The sequence below is a fragment of the Vicugna pacos genome, unplaced genomic scaffold (assembly GCF_048564905.1).
Source record: "Vicugna pacos unplaced genomic scaffold, VicPac4 scaffold_20, whole genome shotgun sequence".
Taxonomy (NCBI): Eukaryota; Metazoa; Chordata; class Mammalia; order Artiodactyla; family Camelidae; genus Vicugna; species Vicugna pacos.
This window is the reverse complement of record NW_027328741.1, coordinates 16656694-16671868: the sequence shown is the minus strand read 5'-3', so window position 1 is coordinate 16671868 and position 15175 is coordinate 16656694. Positions and strand designations below refer to the sequence as shown.

General features: G+C 44.0%; 1 protein-coding gene across 1 annotated transcript in view; it reads left to right on the top strand.

Annotated features, from left to right (window-relative positions):
* The window catches only part of LOC140693822 (N-acetylated-alpha-linked acidic dipeptidase 2-like), a 56705-nt gene extending 45587 nt beyond the window's left edge, over nt 1-11118 (top strand). Inside the window, exon 17 of the mRNA XM_072957447.1 lies at nt 10847-11118. The gene's annotated coding sequence lies outside the window, so the exon portion shown is untranslated. The remainder of the gene's footprint in view (nt 1-10846) is intronic.
* The last annotated feature ends 4057 nt before the right edge of the window (nt 11119-15175 follow it).

Here is a 15175-nt window from a genome sequence, read left to right as displayed (position 1 = left end):
CTGTTGGAACATGACCCATCACTGGTTCTGCTTCAGGAGTAGGCACAGAGTCTCCTTGCAAGGATAGTGTAATTGGTCCCAGCTCAGGGATCACTACAGGGCTGATTAAATGTGTCCTGGCTCTGTGGTTCCTGCAAGTGTAGATTCTGTGTCTCCCTTCAGGGTTGGTTTAGTGGGACCCATTCCTGGGTCTCCTGTAGTAGTAGGCTCAGAGTCTCCCTGCAGGGCTGGTGGAATGGGCCCCTTCTCTAGGTCACCTGCCAGAACAGATTTGGACTCTGCCTTCAGGCTGGTGGAATTGGGCCTGTTCTTGCATCTCCTGCAGGAGCAGGCCTTGGGTCTTCCTGGAAGAATACTGTAATATGACCCATCTCTGGTTCTCTTGCAGGAGAAGCTCATGGTCTCCCTAGAAGGTTAGCAGAATTTGTCCCATTCCTTGGTCCAAGGCTCAGGGTATCCCTGCAAGGTTGGTGGGATGGGACCTAGTCCTGTGTCTCCTGCAGTAGCAGGTTCTGTTCTCTTTGCAGGGCTGGTGGAATGTGACTCCACCCTGTGGTTCTTTTGCAGATGCAGGCTCAGGGACCCCACCAGAACTGATGGCTCTTAGTCTCCTATGGGAGCAGGTGAGGGATTCCCTGGAGAGCTGTTGAAATTGGTCCCAGTCCTGGGTCTCTTACAATTGCAGGCTCAGTGTCTCCCTGGAGGGTTTGTTGAATATGACTTGGCTGTGGGTATGCTGCAGGAGCAAGCTCAGTGTTTCCATGCAGGGTTGGTGGAATGGGATCTAGTTCTGGCTCTCCTGCAGGAGGAGGCTGGGGTTCTCCCTGGAGAGGCTGATGGAATTGGACTGGGATGTCTGTCTCCTGCAGGAGCAAGCCTATGGATTACCTGCAGAGCTGGTAGAATGTCACACAACTCTTGTTCTTCTGCAGGAGCTGGCTCATATTCTCTGTGAATGGCTTGGTCTCCCCCAGGAGCAGGTTTGTAGTCTCACTACAGGGCTGGTGTTATGTGACCCGCACTGTGTTTTCTGCAGATACAGTCTTAGTGTTTGACTGCATGTTTGGTGGAATGGGACTAAGTTCTGGGTTTCCTGGAGTAGCAGGCTCACGGTCTCCCTTCTGGGGTATTGGAATGTGACCCAGTCATGTGTTTCCTGCCGAAGTGGCCTCAGGATATCCCTGCAGGGCTGTTGGAATTGTACCTCACTGTGTATCACCTGCAGGATCAGGTTTGTGCTCTCCCAGCAAGGCTGGCGTATTTGGACCTATTCCTGGGTCTCCTGCAGAAGCAGGCTTTCAGTCTTCCTGCAGGGCTTCTGGAATATGACATATCTCTAATTTTCCTGCAGGATCAGGCTTGTGGGTCACCCAGCAAGGCTAGTGGAATTGGACCCACTTCAAGGTCTTAGTGCATGATTGATGGAATGGGACCCAGTCCTGGGTCTCCTGCAGGAATTGGCTCAGAGTCTTCCTGCAGGACTGGTGAAATTGGACCAATTCCTGAGTCTCCTGCAGGAGGAGGCCCTGCATCTTCCTGGAGGGATGGTGGAAAATGACAGAGATCTGTTTCTCCTGCAGGAACAGGCTCAAGGTCTCCCTACAAGGCTAGTGTAATTGGACACATTCCTGGATCCATTGCAAGTGAAGGCATGATGGTCTTCCTATGCAGCTGGTGGAATGTGATTCGGCTCTCAGTCTCCAGCAGGAGTAGGCTTAGGGTCTCCTTGAAAGATTGGTGAAATGGGACAAAGTGCTGTGTCTCCTGCAGTAGCAGGCTCAGGTTCTCCCTACAGTATTGGTAAAATTGGACCTGGATCTAATTCTCCTGCAGTAGCAGACTGAGGGTATACCTGCATGGCTGGTTTAGTGTGAAGGAACAGCAAGTCTTAATACATTGGCCCACTCCTGGGAAAAGGATAAACAGGGCTTGGTGCATGGTCTCTTGTATTGTCTGAAAAAGCCCCTTGAGATGTGTTGATTCTGATGACCTCTTCCAAGAACTTGAACACTTTTAGAATCTCTGCCCATTCATCTTGTTTAGACTGAAGGAATCTGCCTTTCATCAGTTCTTGGAATAGAGATCAACACAAAAGGAAAGAGGGAAGAAAAAAATACCAATCTATCTGTTGAGAAATCAGCTGAAGACATTAAAAAGTTCTCTTGCAATACACTTGTTTCTATTTTGGTGCAATTAGAATCATTTCCTTATTATCAATTTTTGCCATTTAAATTAGAATATATATTTTTGTAGGCCTACTGGGGTTCGTTATGCTTGGACGCTCTGTGCTTGTTGTGTTGAGATAGCCGGTTCTATATTTGGTTTAAGAAAATTTCAGTCTGATTTCTTCAAATACCTTTTCAAACCATTTGTCTTTATTCTTTTCCATGTGGGATCCCTATGAGTCATACACTGGTATGTTTTCTCTTATCCCAGATTTCATTTGCATTGCTTGCATTGCTTTTCACTAGCTTTTCTATGTCGTGTTCTGACTGAGTGATTGCGGTTATCCTGTTTTCTAAGTCATTTATTTGTTCCTGTGCATTATCTAGTCCGATTTGGACTGTCTTTAGCTTAGCTATTCTCACCATTGAGTTTTCTGATTATATTTGGCTCATCTAAAGTGTTTCTCTTTCCATTTATACTAGCCTGCATTTGTATTCATAGACTCAAGATTTCCTTCAGTGTTTTATGTCCTCCCTTTTCAAGTCATGTTCTAGTAAATTTTGGGGGTCTAATACATTGGATGTTCTTTCAGGAGACTCCTGTCTTTTGAAAATTTGGAATAGTTCTTTTAACTTTATTATATCTCTCTATCGCTATGGGTTAAGGATTACCAGTTATCTATTATAGAGTTGAACGGCTTTTGTAAGTGAAATCATTTCTGTGCACATTTAGTTTTAATGCTGTGAGGATTGTTTTTGGTATGTAATGATGCCATGCATTCCTTCTGTGTCTGTTGCCTGTTATATCTATGATTGCTACTGCGGTTTTTGTTGTGGTGAATATAACCTATTCTAGTAAAGTTAGCAGAGTGTCATTTTGGTTAAATGTTTATCATAGCTCTGACAGTGCTGGGACTACTAATTTTTGCTGGAATAGAGGTTTCCAAATGGTTTCTGGGCTGCAGGCTGGATATGTGGAGAGGGAATTGTTCCAATACACACTCATGAAAGTGCATTCGTCCTCACTGTTGCCACGGAAAAGTCAAAATTTTATAGTGTGTTCCCTCAGGTTCTCTGCAAACAAAAATAAAAGTGGAAACAAATCTAATGATGTCACGCATTAGAACCTGCTGGAACAATCCTGCAGTGCCACAATTGGGTCCTTAGTGTAGTACTGGGTCAGCACCACAACTATAGTTGCATTAGCATGTGGTAGGCAAGGTTGATGGAAAGGCTTCAAATTCTCCTATTTTCCATCAGATCTCTGCTCCAAGAACTTTTGTCAATAAGGCATGGGAACTCAAAGGCAAGCATGGAGCATTTCAAAAACCTCTGCACTGGACAATAAGAAATTTCAATCCTGCCTATGAAAGTTGCAGATCTTTTGGCTATAGAATCTTATTTCAACACTAAATTGCCCTGGATTCTAGAAACCAGATAAAGATGGCTCTGATTGAGACCATTTCTCCTTTATGGAGAAAATGAGCAATTATACTGTGGATGTGAAAAGACTGTGACAAAGTCCCTGGGTTACTAAGCTAATCCACAACACATATGCCAGCAGATTTAATATTAAGAGAGGACCCAGGCAGATCTGTTCTCTAGATAGTACCAACCACAGCCCAAAACAATCTCCAAACCCCTGGGAATAAATTTGTGACATCAGCCACACCCCTAACACACAGATTCCACAGGCACTCCTAACTCAAAATTGGCAGATGCAGTCTTGGTCTGGGAATCAATTGCAGAGAAATTTTGTGATTATTGCTTTCAGTTATGTCAATCAAACGTCCACTATGCACTCTTTTAACCCTCAGCGCATCGTCTTCCATCTTAAATGACCTGTCCACTTTAGAGTGTGCATCCCAGTAAAACAGTTTCCCCTTTACTGCTCCTTCACCAAAGGTCAGGACCTGTACTGATTTCCATTCTCTACTTTGCCTTCTACTCTTTCCAGGTTACATGAGAATTCTTTCTGACTTTTGAAGTAAGAGATGTTTGGCCATTATTCAGCAGGGATCCTGAGCCAAGGGCCGGGAGAGTGGATGTTTATCTTGCTGTATATATGGGAGAGAGTGAGTGAAGTTTGCACTGGTACTCTGCCAGTTTGGCATAGATAAATTAACACAATTTAGACATAACTCACAGACACTTGATCCTTGTTTAGATATTTTTCTCTATATCAATTGTGGAAGGATGTTTTCGAAGATTCCAAGTCTGACAATGTGTACATACCTCCATTGCAGACTTTCAAATAGTTAACAGAATTGAATTACATACTATGGGAAGTGTATCAAAATAAAGATAATTTTAGAAATATACTAAATCTAACTACAATACAGAGTTGCCATATTTAGGTATCAGCTTGAAATACCCAAATAAGAAAAATACACAGAAAATATAAATTAGCAGCCAAAAGTCATGAAGGAGGCAGGTCAACACTTTTCTCTTGGTGCTTCCAACACTAAGAAAAAAAATGAAATAATTCTTAGAATCATTAACAACCACAACCATGGGTTTCCATTGTTCATGTGGTGCCCTTTCCTAATAATGGCACATACTGGTCAATGTTGGTGATTCAAGGGGCAACATTACTATTTAGGAAAGCACAAAGAAATCCAAACAATGTATTTTTATATAGGCTTGGTTTCAATAGCACTTAGAGACATTATAGATACGAGAACACTGCAAAAGTTTTGCTAGGCTATTGAGAATCATGTGCTCTTCTATGAAAGATGAGAATGTTTAATCATCCAATTATGTTGAGAAACACAATTAAACCTGACAAATATGGCAACCACATATTTGCACCCGGTACATGCCTGAAGGGAAAAATGGTCCACAAAAAATGTGTCACTACATATCTATGCCAACAATTACACTTCATTTCAATAACAGAATTATAATAGTTACAAATACTGTTTTGAAAAACTGAGGATAAATAAATATTCAAATTCAGGCAAAGAATCCACTCACTTACAAAACACCGTTCACACCAAAGTAGATATAACCCCAGCATGATCTGAACCTGGGGGAAGGTCATCATTTCACAGTGTGAGCTAAGAATTCAAACCAACCTATTTTAGTCCAGAGTAGTTGACCATGGAGGAGTTCACTGTTGTGCACAGAATGTGAAGGTGGAAGAACTCTGAATCTAGGAGGGTCTTCCTGTGCTCCTACTGGCTTCAATGCAGTTCAAGGGCTGATTTTCTGAAATGTATAACTGAGTGAAGGGGAGGGAAAAGCAAGTGCTTGAGAGCAAGGAACAACCCTGGGAAAAGGCTTAGCAGGGCTTGGTGCTTGGTCGTCTGAGTGGTTTGTAAATGCCCAGTGGAACGTTTGGAATTTCAAGACATCTGCGAAGAACATGAGAGCTTCTATCATTTCTATCTTCTCTTATGTTTTGGATGGAAGAAATCTTGGACACGTACTTGGAGCAGAGAATTAAGTACCTTCCTCAAGTGCACGTTCACATTCCACATGTTAATGACAATATCAACGAGGCTCAATATGTCCATGAATGTCTTCCAAGCTTGGTATTCTCTACAGCTGTTTCCATGCCAGTATTATTCATTGTAGCAAAACAAATCTCATCAATGAGATCGCATCTCTCCTCAATCCGTGCAGATATCTTTTCTGCCAGATTCACTTCGTGTCTCCTATAAAGTCAAATTCTAAAGGATTGGGCAATTCTGAAAGTACCTCGGAGAATCACCAGTGAGCAGATGACAGGCATTTCTTCCACTGTTTGCTCTTAAAGTTTCTGAAACTGACCCGTGAACACAGGCCATAGGGCAGCAACAGTATCTCGAACTTACACAGCTTCCCGGACCAAAGACTTAAGCCAAGCTCCACAGAGGGAGGCAGACCCTCCATCACACTGATCCACCCACAGAACTCTGCCCGGTTACCTAGGATCCACCAGCCACAACAAGCCTCGCGGTACACAACAATATTCCACCTGGAATCCAACAGATAACTGCCATCCCCAATGGCTGCTGCATCTTGTCAGTGTTGGGGGAGGGGCTGCATCCGAGAGGTTCCTAAGGTAAATGTGATTCTACCCACTAGCATCCCATGGGCCTTTCTTCTTCCCTCTTTCTTTGGTCCAGATCTGTATGCACAGTACCAACGGAGGGAAGTGTGTCCATTTTCAGTTAATGGTTTCACACGTCTTTAAACTTTCTAACAGTTCACAGCACACAGAGACCCAATAAAGGAAACTTATGTTCCTATAATATCCGTACACCCGGAACACATATCCGTCGGTTGATTTCTGCTGAAACACCCGCACCCTCAGGACATGGATCCATTTGGTTCATGGGGGCTGAAATTCCTAGAAATGAAACCAACCCCAATGTGCACTTTACTGTCTGTCTTTTTTGCCCTTAGTACACTATTGCAGAGCTAATTGTTTTTGTTATAGGCTTATGCCATTTCTTCTCTACGTAGGGAAGAATATGGCATTCATTCATCCTGTTGGAAGACTTGCAAGTCTATATCACGGACTAGGACACTATTTTCTTCCAAATCGGCATTTGGGTTAGGTCACGATATGCTCTTAAGAATCAATATTTACGAATATGAATGCACGCCTCTGATTTCCAAATACAGGTGTGTTGAGTACATGCAAGCCGCTATACTGGGTCGATGCGTGCTGAATGATCCTTGACATCACCTTGAGTATTTTCTTTTGAATAATCATGGTTCCTTTCACAGTTGGTGCTTGTTTGTTTGTTTGTTTGAATCTTTGTTGGTCTGCATACCGTTAGTTTTGCAAAAACATCAGGCCATGAATTTCTCGGTTAGCTTCAGAGAGTCATATAAGCTGAATCACTTAAGATAGTGCTTCCAATCACCAATGATTTCCTGCTTCCCTCTCCCAACTTTAGGGTTTTGATGTCCTCCTTGCATTCTTCTTGTTTCTTCTTTGCTACTCAAGCTCTTCTTGCATTTCCAATAAAGGTCTCTTCTTTCCACTTCACCTTGCTGATTTTTTATTCAGGGTAGATTTCTCAACCATTTTTGTAGGATAAGATTTGAACTGCTGAATTCTTTTAAGATTTGCCGGTCTGTGGAATTCTCTAGTTTTGCCGTTATTAGAAATGGCGGTCATGTGTCATAGGCTACCCTAGATGGCAGCATTTTCCCATTCAGGATGTGAATTATGTCCTGGCACTCCTCCCTGTCCTGCAATATTGCTGCCGAGATATCAGCTGAAACCTCTCTGGAGGTTCCATTGTGACTATGTTGTTTCCTCCAGGTGCATTTTAAATCAATGGGATATTCGTGAACTTTGTTGATTTGAATCATACCGCTGCTGGTAGGTCTATAGGGATTCCACCTCCTTTGGACGCTGTGTACTTCCTGAATTTGCATAGATGACTCTTTCTTGGCTTTCAGCAAGTTTCAGTCTGATATTCCTACAGATAAGTTCTCAGACATTTTTTGTTTCTTTATCTCTGGCTTTTCCATCTGGGACTCTAATGAATTCTAGTCTTTCATGCCCTGTATTAACCCAGGATTCAACACCAATGTTTTCATTGGTTTGCACTTGCTTTCCTATGTCTGCTTCTGACCGAGGGATTTCTGTTCCCCTGTCTTCAAAGTCATTCACGCGTCCCTCTGCATTATCTAGTCTGCTAAGGACTGAATTTTAGCCCTGATATATTCACATCCATTGAGTTTTCTGATATACTTTGGCTCGTCTTCAGACATTATCTTCCCCCTTTTCTGGTATTATGCCTTTTGTGATTCTGAGACTCTGTTGTTTTTCAGTGATTTCCTGACCTCCATTTTCAACACTTGGTCTGGATAGCGTTTTGCAGTCTAGTTGTTTGAAAGCTTATCTTTTGGGCCTTCAATATCTTTGGAACTGAAAATGGTACTTATTGTTTCTTTTACTGTACTTCTTCAAATCTACTGATCACGTAATATCAGGTATCTAATGTAGACTTCTAGGGCTTTGTTAAGTGAAAATTTTAGACACTTGTCTCTACGCAATTCCATGGGATTTCTGTGAGGACAATTTCTCCTAGACATTGATGCCATATTCTGTTCCTGTGTGTGTTGTCTGGTCTATCTCCAATTGCTGGTGTTGCCTTTGTTGTGATGAACCCCCCATACTATTTCGATTAGGATAACCTCATTTTGATTACGCTTATCTCACAAATCTGAAAGAGCACAGGACACTTCCTCTGGTGGAAATGGAGCTTCTAAAGGTTCTCAGCTCTGCATTCTACTCTATGTTATTTTGGAGTGTTTCCAGAAGAGCAGAGTGTGAGTGCGCTTGTGCTTTGTAGTGCCACGGGAATGTCCCACTGAAACCAGTTCTTCCAAGAGCTTCTCTGTCTACAGAAACACCAGTGGAAGCATATCTATGGATGTCACACATCAGGGCCTGCTGGAATGATCCCACAGCCCGAACTTGGTGTCCTCGCTGCCGAACCGTGCTGGTGCCATCCAAAATGTAGCAACGGCTTTTGAGAGATAAACTGAAGGAAATCCTTCCTCTTCTCACGCTGTGGTCTTGGACCACACTTCCTTGTCCTCTCATCCTTGTGGCACGGGTGCACGAAGGCAACCACAGAGCTGTTGCACATACTGTGCCTCAAACCAAATCATAATCACAGCCCAGGTTATGAATGTAGCAGATCCTAAGGCTTTTCATTTTGAATTCAAACCCAAGGCCCCATGGATCCCTGAGACCCGATGCACAATATCTCTGATTCAGCCCCACACATGCTCTATTGGCAAAATGCCAAATTGGTCTCTGGTCCTGCAGATGCACTGGGTGTGGCCATGGGACATATCGATAATTTCAACTGCGTGCGCCAGGGTGGTTGCTTGCTCATTGGGGTCCCAGGTCGGTTTGCTCTCTTGATAGGACCCACCACATCCCACAACGCACTCCAGATCCCTGAGACTCAGCGTGTGCCAACATCCGTAGCCCTATCCCTCCCTGAACGCTGCCTCTGCTTCCTCAAATTTGGCAGCTCGGAGCTTGGTCTCAGAATCAACTGTGGGGATATTTTGCACTGGATTCTTTGAGTTCTGTCAGCCAAGCATCTGCTGTGCACTCTTCTAACACTCAGCACATCACCTTCAATCCCATGTCTCCTGTCCGCTTGTGAGTGTGCGTCCAAGTTAAAGAGAGTTTCATCTTTACTGCTCCATCAACAGGGCTCAGACCATGCACTGGTATCCATTCCCTGCTTTTCCTTCTCCTGCTTCCAGGTGTTCTGAGGCCTCATCCTGTCTTTGGAAGTAACAGACCTCTCTTCGGCAAGTGTCCTGTGCCAATGGCTGGGTGAGTGGAAGTTTCCATTGCTATGTTCATGGGAGCGAGTGAGCGCAGGTTGCACTGCTTCTCTGTCAACTGGGCATCGATGAATCAACACTTTCCAGATACATTTCACAGAAATGTGATTTTTTTTATCCCTTTGTTTCTATACAGCCGTGGTGGGAGGGATTGTCCGAAGACTCCAGTTTTGACATTGTGTTGATATCCCATTTGCAGTCTTTAAAAATTTAATAGAATTTATATAAATGTTTTGGGAGTTATACGAAAATGAAGTTAGTTTCTGAAACATACTAAATCGACCTAGAAGCCAGACTTGTCAATTTCGGTAACATTTTGTCAGCTCTAAGGAAAACATAGACAGATAGAATGCAAACTAGCAGTCCGAACTGTTAAAGGGGTCATGTCAACTCTTTACTGTTGAAGCCTCCGAAACCAACAGGAACCATGAAATAACTAATGGAAACATGAAATAACCCCCAAGCTTGGTTTCCCTTGTGCATGTGGTGCCCTTTACTCCCGATGACACCTACTGGTCAATGTTGCCATTTCAAGGTGTAACATCCCTCTCAAGGAAAATACAAGAGGAAACGAACTAAATATATACATTTAGCTTTGAATCCAAAGAACCTAGAGGCATTATAGGTATGAGAACCCTGCTGCAGCTATGCTAGGCTACTGAGAACCAGGTGTTCTTCTATCAGTGATGAGAACGCTTAATCATCCGATCATGTTGGGTAAAGCACTTGAATGCAACCAAGTCTGCACCCCCATGATAGTTTGCCCCCGAGGGCTTGACTCAATTGAAAGACGGTCCACATAAGCTGTGTCTTTCATGTCATTGGCGACTTTTACAGTTCCGTTCACTATCTGACTTCTAATATTTACCTAGACTGTCTTGAAAAACGGAGGCCTAATACAGATTCAAGTTCAGTCAAAGATTCCCCTCACTTACCACACTCCCTTCACCCCAGAGAGGACATAAACCCAGCATTTGCTGAATCTAGCGGAAGGCCATCGTTTCTTTGTGGGAGCTAAGTATTCAATTCCTATCTATTTCATACGAGATTATTTGACCTTTATGGGTTTCCCTGTTGTTCACAGAGGATGAAGCTAGAGGAACTCTGATTCTAGGAGGGGCTTGCTCTTCTCTTACTGGCTTCATTGCAGCTCAGGTACTGATCCCTCAAAATGGATGCCTGAGTGGAGGGGAGGGAAGAGCAAGTGCTTGATAGCTAGGCCCAAACCTGGGTAAAGGCTTACCTGGGCTTGGTGCACATTGATCTGAATGGCTTGGAATTGCCCCTTGGGTCGTGTGGATTATCTGACCTCTTTCAGGAACATGAGCGTTTTTATCATCTCTGCCATCTCTTCTCTTTAGACGTCAGGGATCTTGGACCCGTTCTTGGAGCAGAGAATTGAGGAACTTCCTCCAGTCCACGGTGGCCCTCCGTAGGTTTCTGCTAGTATCAGCGAGGTTCAATATGTCTCATGAATGCCTTTCAAGCCTGCTATCCTCTACAGCTGTCTCCAGGCCAGTATTCTCTATTGTAGCAGAACATCTCTCATCAATGTGTTCGCATCTCTCCTCAATCCGTGCAGCCATGTTTTCGGCCAGCTTCTCTTCGTGTCTCCCATAAAGTCGACTTCAACAGGACTGGGCAAGTCTGAAAGGACCTCGGAGCCTCTCTAGTAAGCTGAAGACAGGCAGATCTTCCACTGTCTGCCCTTTCAGGTTCTGGAAACTGACCCGTGAACTCAGGTCTTTGGGCAGCAGCAGTATCTCGAACTGACACAGCTTCCCGGACCAAAGACCTAAGCCAAGCTCCACAGAGGGCGGCAGCCCCTCCATCGCACTGATCCACCCACAGAACTCTGCCCGGTGACCTAGGATCCACCAGCCACAACAAGCCTCGCGGTACACACCAACATTCCACCTGGAATCCAACCGCTAACTGCCATCCCCAATGGCTGCTGCATCTTGTCAGTGTTGGGGGAGGGGCTGCATCCGACGAGAGGTTCCTAAGGTAAATGTGATTCTACCCACTAGCGTCCCATGGGCCTTTGTTCTTCCCTCTTTCCTTTTGTTCAGATCTGTATGCACTGTAGCAACGGAGGGAAGTGTGTCCATTTTCAGTTGAATGTTTCACACGTCTTTAAACTTTCTAACAGTTCACAATACACAGAGACCCACTAAGGGAAACTATTGTTCCTGTAATATGGGCACACCCGCAATACATAGCCGTCGGTTGATTTCTGCTGAAACACCCGCATTCACGGGACATCTATCCATTTGTTTCAAGGGGGCTGAAATTCCTAGGAATGATACAATCCCCAATGTGCACTTTACTGCCTGTCTCTTTTGATCTTAGTACACTTTTGCGGAGCTACTTTTCCTTGTTATAGGCTTGTGCCATTTCTTCTCGACGTAGTGTATAATATGGCATTCATTCATCCTGTTGGAAGACTTGCAAGTCTCTATCACGGACTAGGAATCCATTGGATTCCAAATCGGCATTTGGGTTAGGTCACGATATGCTCATATGAATCAATATTTACGAATATAAATGCACGCCTCTGATTTCCGAATACAGGTGTGCTGAGTACATTCAAGCCGCGATACTGGGTCGATGCGTACTGAATGATCCTTGACATCACCTTGAGTAATTTCTTTTGAATATTCATGTTACCCTACCCTTTTTGTGTTGTTTGTTTGTTTGATTCTTTCTTGGTCTGCTTCTCGTTTGCTTTGCAAACACGTCAGGCCATGCATCTCTCCGTTTGCTTCCAACAGAGAGTCATATAAGCTGACTCCCTTAAGATAGTGCTTCCAATCCCCTATGATTTCCTGCTTCCCTCTCCCATCCTTAGGGTTTTGATGTCCTCCTTGCCTTCTTCTTGTTTCTTCTTTTCCACTCATGCTCTTCTTGCATTTCCAATAAGGGTTTTCTTCTTTCCATTTCATCTTGCTGCTTATCCCTTCAGGGGAGAATTCTCAACCTTTCTTTTAGGATAAGTTTTGAACTGCTGAATTCTTTTAAGATTTGCAGGCCTGTGGCATTCTCTAGCTCTGCTGTTATTAGAAATGGTTGTCATGTGGCATAGGCTACCCTAGATGGCAGCATTTTGCCATTCAAGCTATTGTCTATGTCCTGGCACTTCTCCCTGTCCTGCAAAATTGCTGCTGAGATAGCAGCTGAAACCCCTCTGGAGGTTCTCTTGTGACTATGTTGCTTTCCTCCAGGCTCATTTTAAATCACTGGGATGCTCATGAACTTTGTTGATTTGGATCATACAGCTGCTGCTAAGTCTATTGGGATTCCACCTCTTTTGGACGCTGTGTACTTCCTGAATTCGCATAGATGATTCTATCTTGGCTTTCAGCAAGTTTCAGTCTGATTTTTCTACACATAACTTTTCAAACATTGTTTGTTTCTTTATCTCTTGCTTTTCCATCTGGGACTCTTTCGAATTTTAGTCTTTCATGCCTTGTCTTCAACCAGGATTCAACAGCAATGTTTTCATTGGTTTGCACTTGCTTTCCTATGTGTGCTTCTGACCGAGGGATTTCTGTTCCCCTGTCTTCAAAGTCATTCACGCGTCCCTCTGCAATATCTCGTCTGCTTAGGACGGAATGTTAGCCCTGATATTTTCTCATCCACTGAGTTTTCTGAGATTATTTGGCTCGTCTTTAGGCTTTCTCTTCCCCTTTTCTGGTATTCTGCCTTTTGTGATTCTGAGACACTGTTGTTCTTCAGTGTTTCCCTCACCTCCATTTTCAATACTTGCTCTGGAGAGCGTTTTGCAGTCTAGTTGTCTGAAAGCTTATCTTTAGGGCCTTCAATCTCTTTGGAACTGAAAATGGTACTTCCTTTTCCTTTTACTGTATTTCTTCATCTCTACTGGTCAGGTAATTTCAGGTATCTAATGTAGAATTCTAGGGCTTGGTTAAGTGAAAACTTTTGACTCTTGGCTCTACACAATTGCATGGGATTTCTGTGAGGACAAATATTCCTAGACATTGATGCCATGTCCTGTTCCTGTGTGTGTTGTCTGGTCTATCTCCAATTGCTGGTGTTGCCTTTGTTGTGATGAACCCCCCATACTAATTCGATTAGGATAACCTCATTTTGATTACGCTTATCTCACAATTCTGAAAGAGCACAGGACACTTCCTCTGGTGGAAATGGAGCTTCTAAAATTTCTCAACTCTGCATTATACTCTATGTTATTTTGGAGTGTTTCCAGGGAGCAGAGTGTGAGTTCGCTTGTGCTTTGTAGTGCCACGGGAATGTCCCACTGAAACCAGTTCTTCCAAGAGCTTCTCTGTCTATAGAAACACCAGTGGAAGCATATCTATGGATGTCACACATCAGGGCCTGCTGGAATGATCCCGCAGCCCGAACTTGGTGTCCTCGCTGCCGAACCGTGCCGGTGCCATCCAAAATGTAGCATCCGCTTTTGAGAGATAAACTGAAGGAAATCCTTCCTCTTCTCACGCTGTGGTCTTGGACCACACTTCCTTGTCCTCTCATCCTTGTGGCATGGGTGCACGCAGGCAACCACAGAGATGTTGGACATCCTATGCCTCAAACCAAACCATAATCACAGCCCAGGTTATGAATGTAGCAGATCCTAAGGCTTTTCATTCTGAATTCATACCCAAGGCCCCCTGGATCCCTCAGACCCGATGCACAATATCTCTGATACAGCCCCACACATGCTCTATTTGCAAAATGCCAAATTGGTCTCTGGTCCTGCAGATGCACTGGGTGTGGCCATGGGACATATCAATAATTTCAACTGCGCGCGCCAGGGTGGTTGCTTGCTCTTTGGGGTCCCAGGTCGGTTTGCTCTCTTGATAGGACCCACCACATCCCACAACGCACTCCAGATCCCTGAGACTCAGCATGTGCCAACATCCATAGCCCTATCCCTCCCTGAACGCTGCCTCTGCTACCTCAAATTTGGCAGCTCGGAGCTTGGTCTCAGAATCAACTGTGGGGATATTTTGCACTGGATTCTTTGAGTTCTGTCAGCCAAGCATCTGCTGTGCACTCTTCTAACACTCAGCACATCACCTTCAATCCCATGTCTCCTGTCCGCTTGTGAGTGTGCGTCCAAGTTAAAGAGAGTTTCATCTTTACTGCTCCATCAACAGGGCTCAGACCATGCACTGGTATCCATTCCCTGCTTTTCCTTCTCCTGCTTCCAGGTGTTCTGAGGCCTCATCCTGTCTTTGGAAGTAACAGACCTCTCTTCGGCAAGTGTCCTGTGCCAATGGCTGGGTGAGTGGATGTTTCCATTGCTATGTTCATGGGAGCGAGTGAGCGCAGGTTGCACTGCTTCTCTGTCAACTGGGCATCGATGAATCAACACTTTCCAGATACATTTCACAGAAATGTGATTTTTTTTTATCCCTTTGTTTCTATACAGCCGTGGTGGGAGGGATTGTCCGAAGACTCCAGTTTTGACATTGTGTTGATATCCCATTTGCAGTCTTTAAAAATTTAATAGAATTTATATAAATGTTTTGGGAGTTATACGAAAATGAAGTTAGTTTCTGAAACATACTAAATCGACCTAGAAGCCAGACTTGTCAATTTCGGTAACATTTTGTCAGCTCTAAGGAAAACATAGACAGATAGAATGCAAACTAGCAGTCCGAACTGTTAAAGGGGTCATGTCAACTCTTTACTGTTGAAGCCTC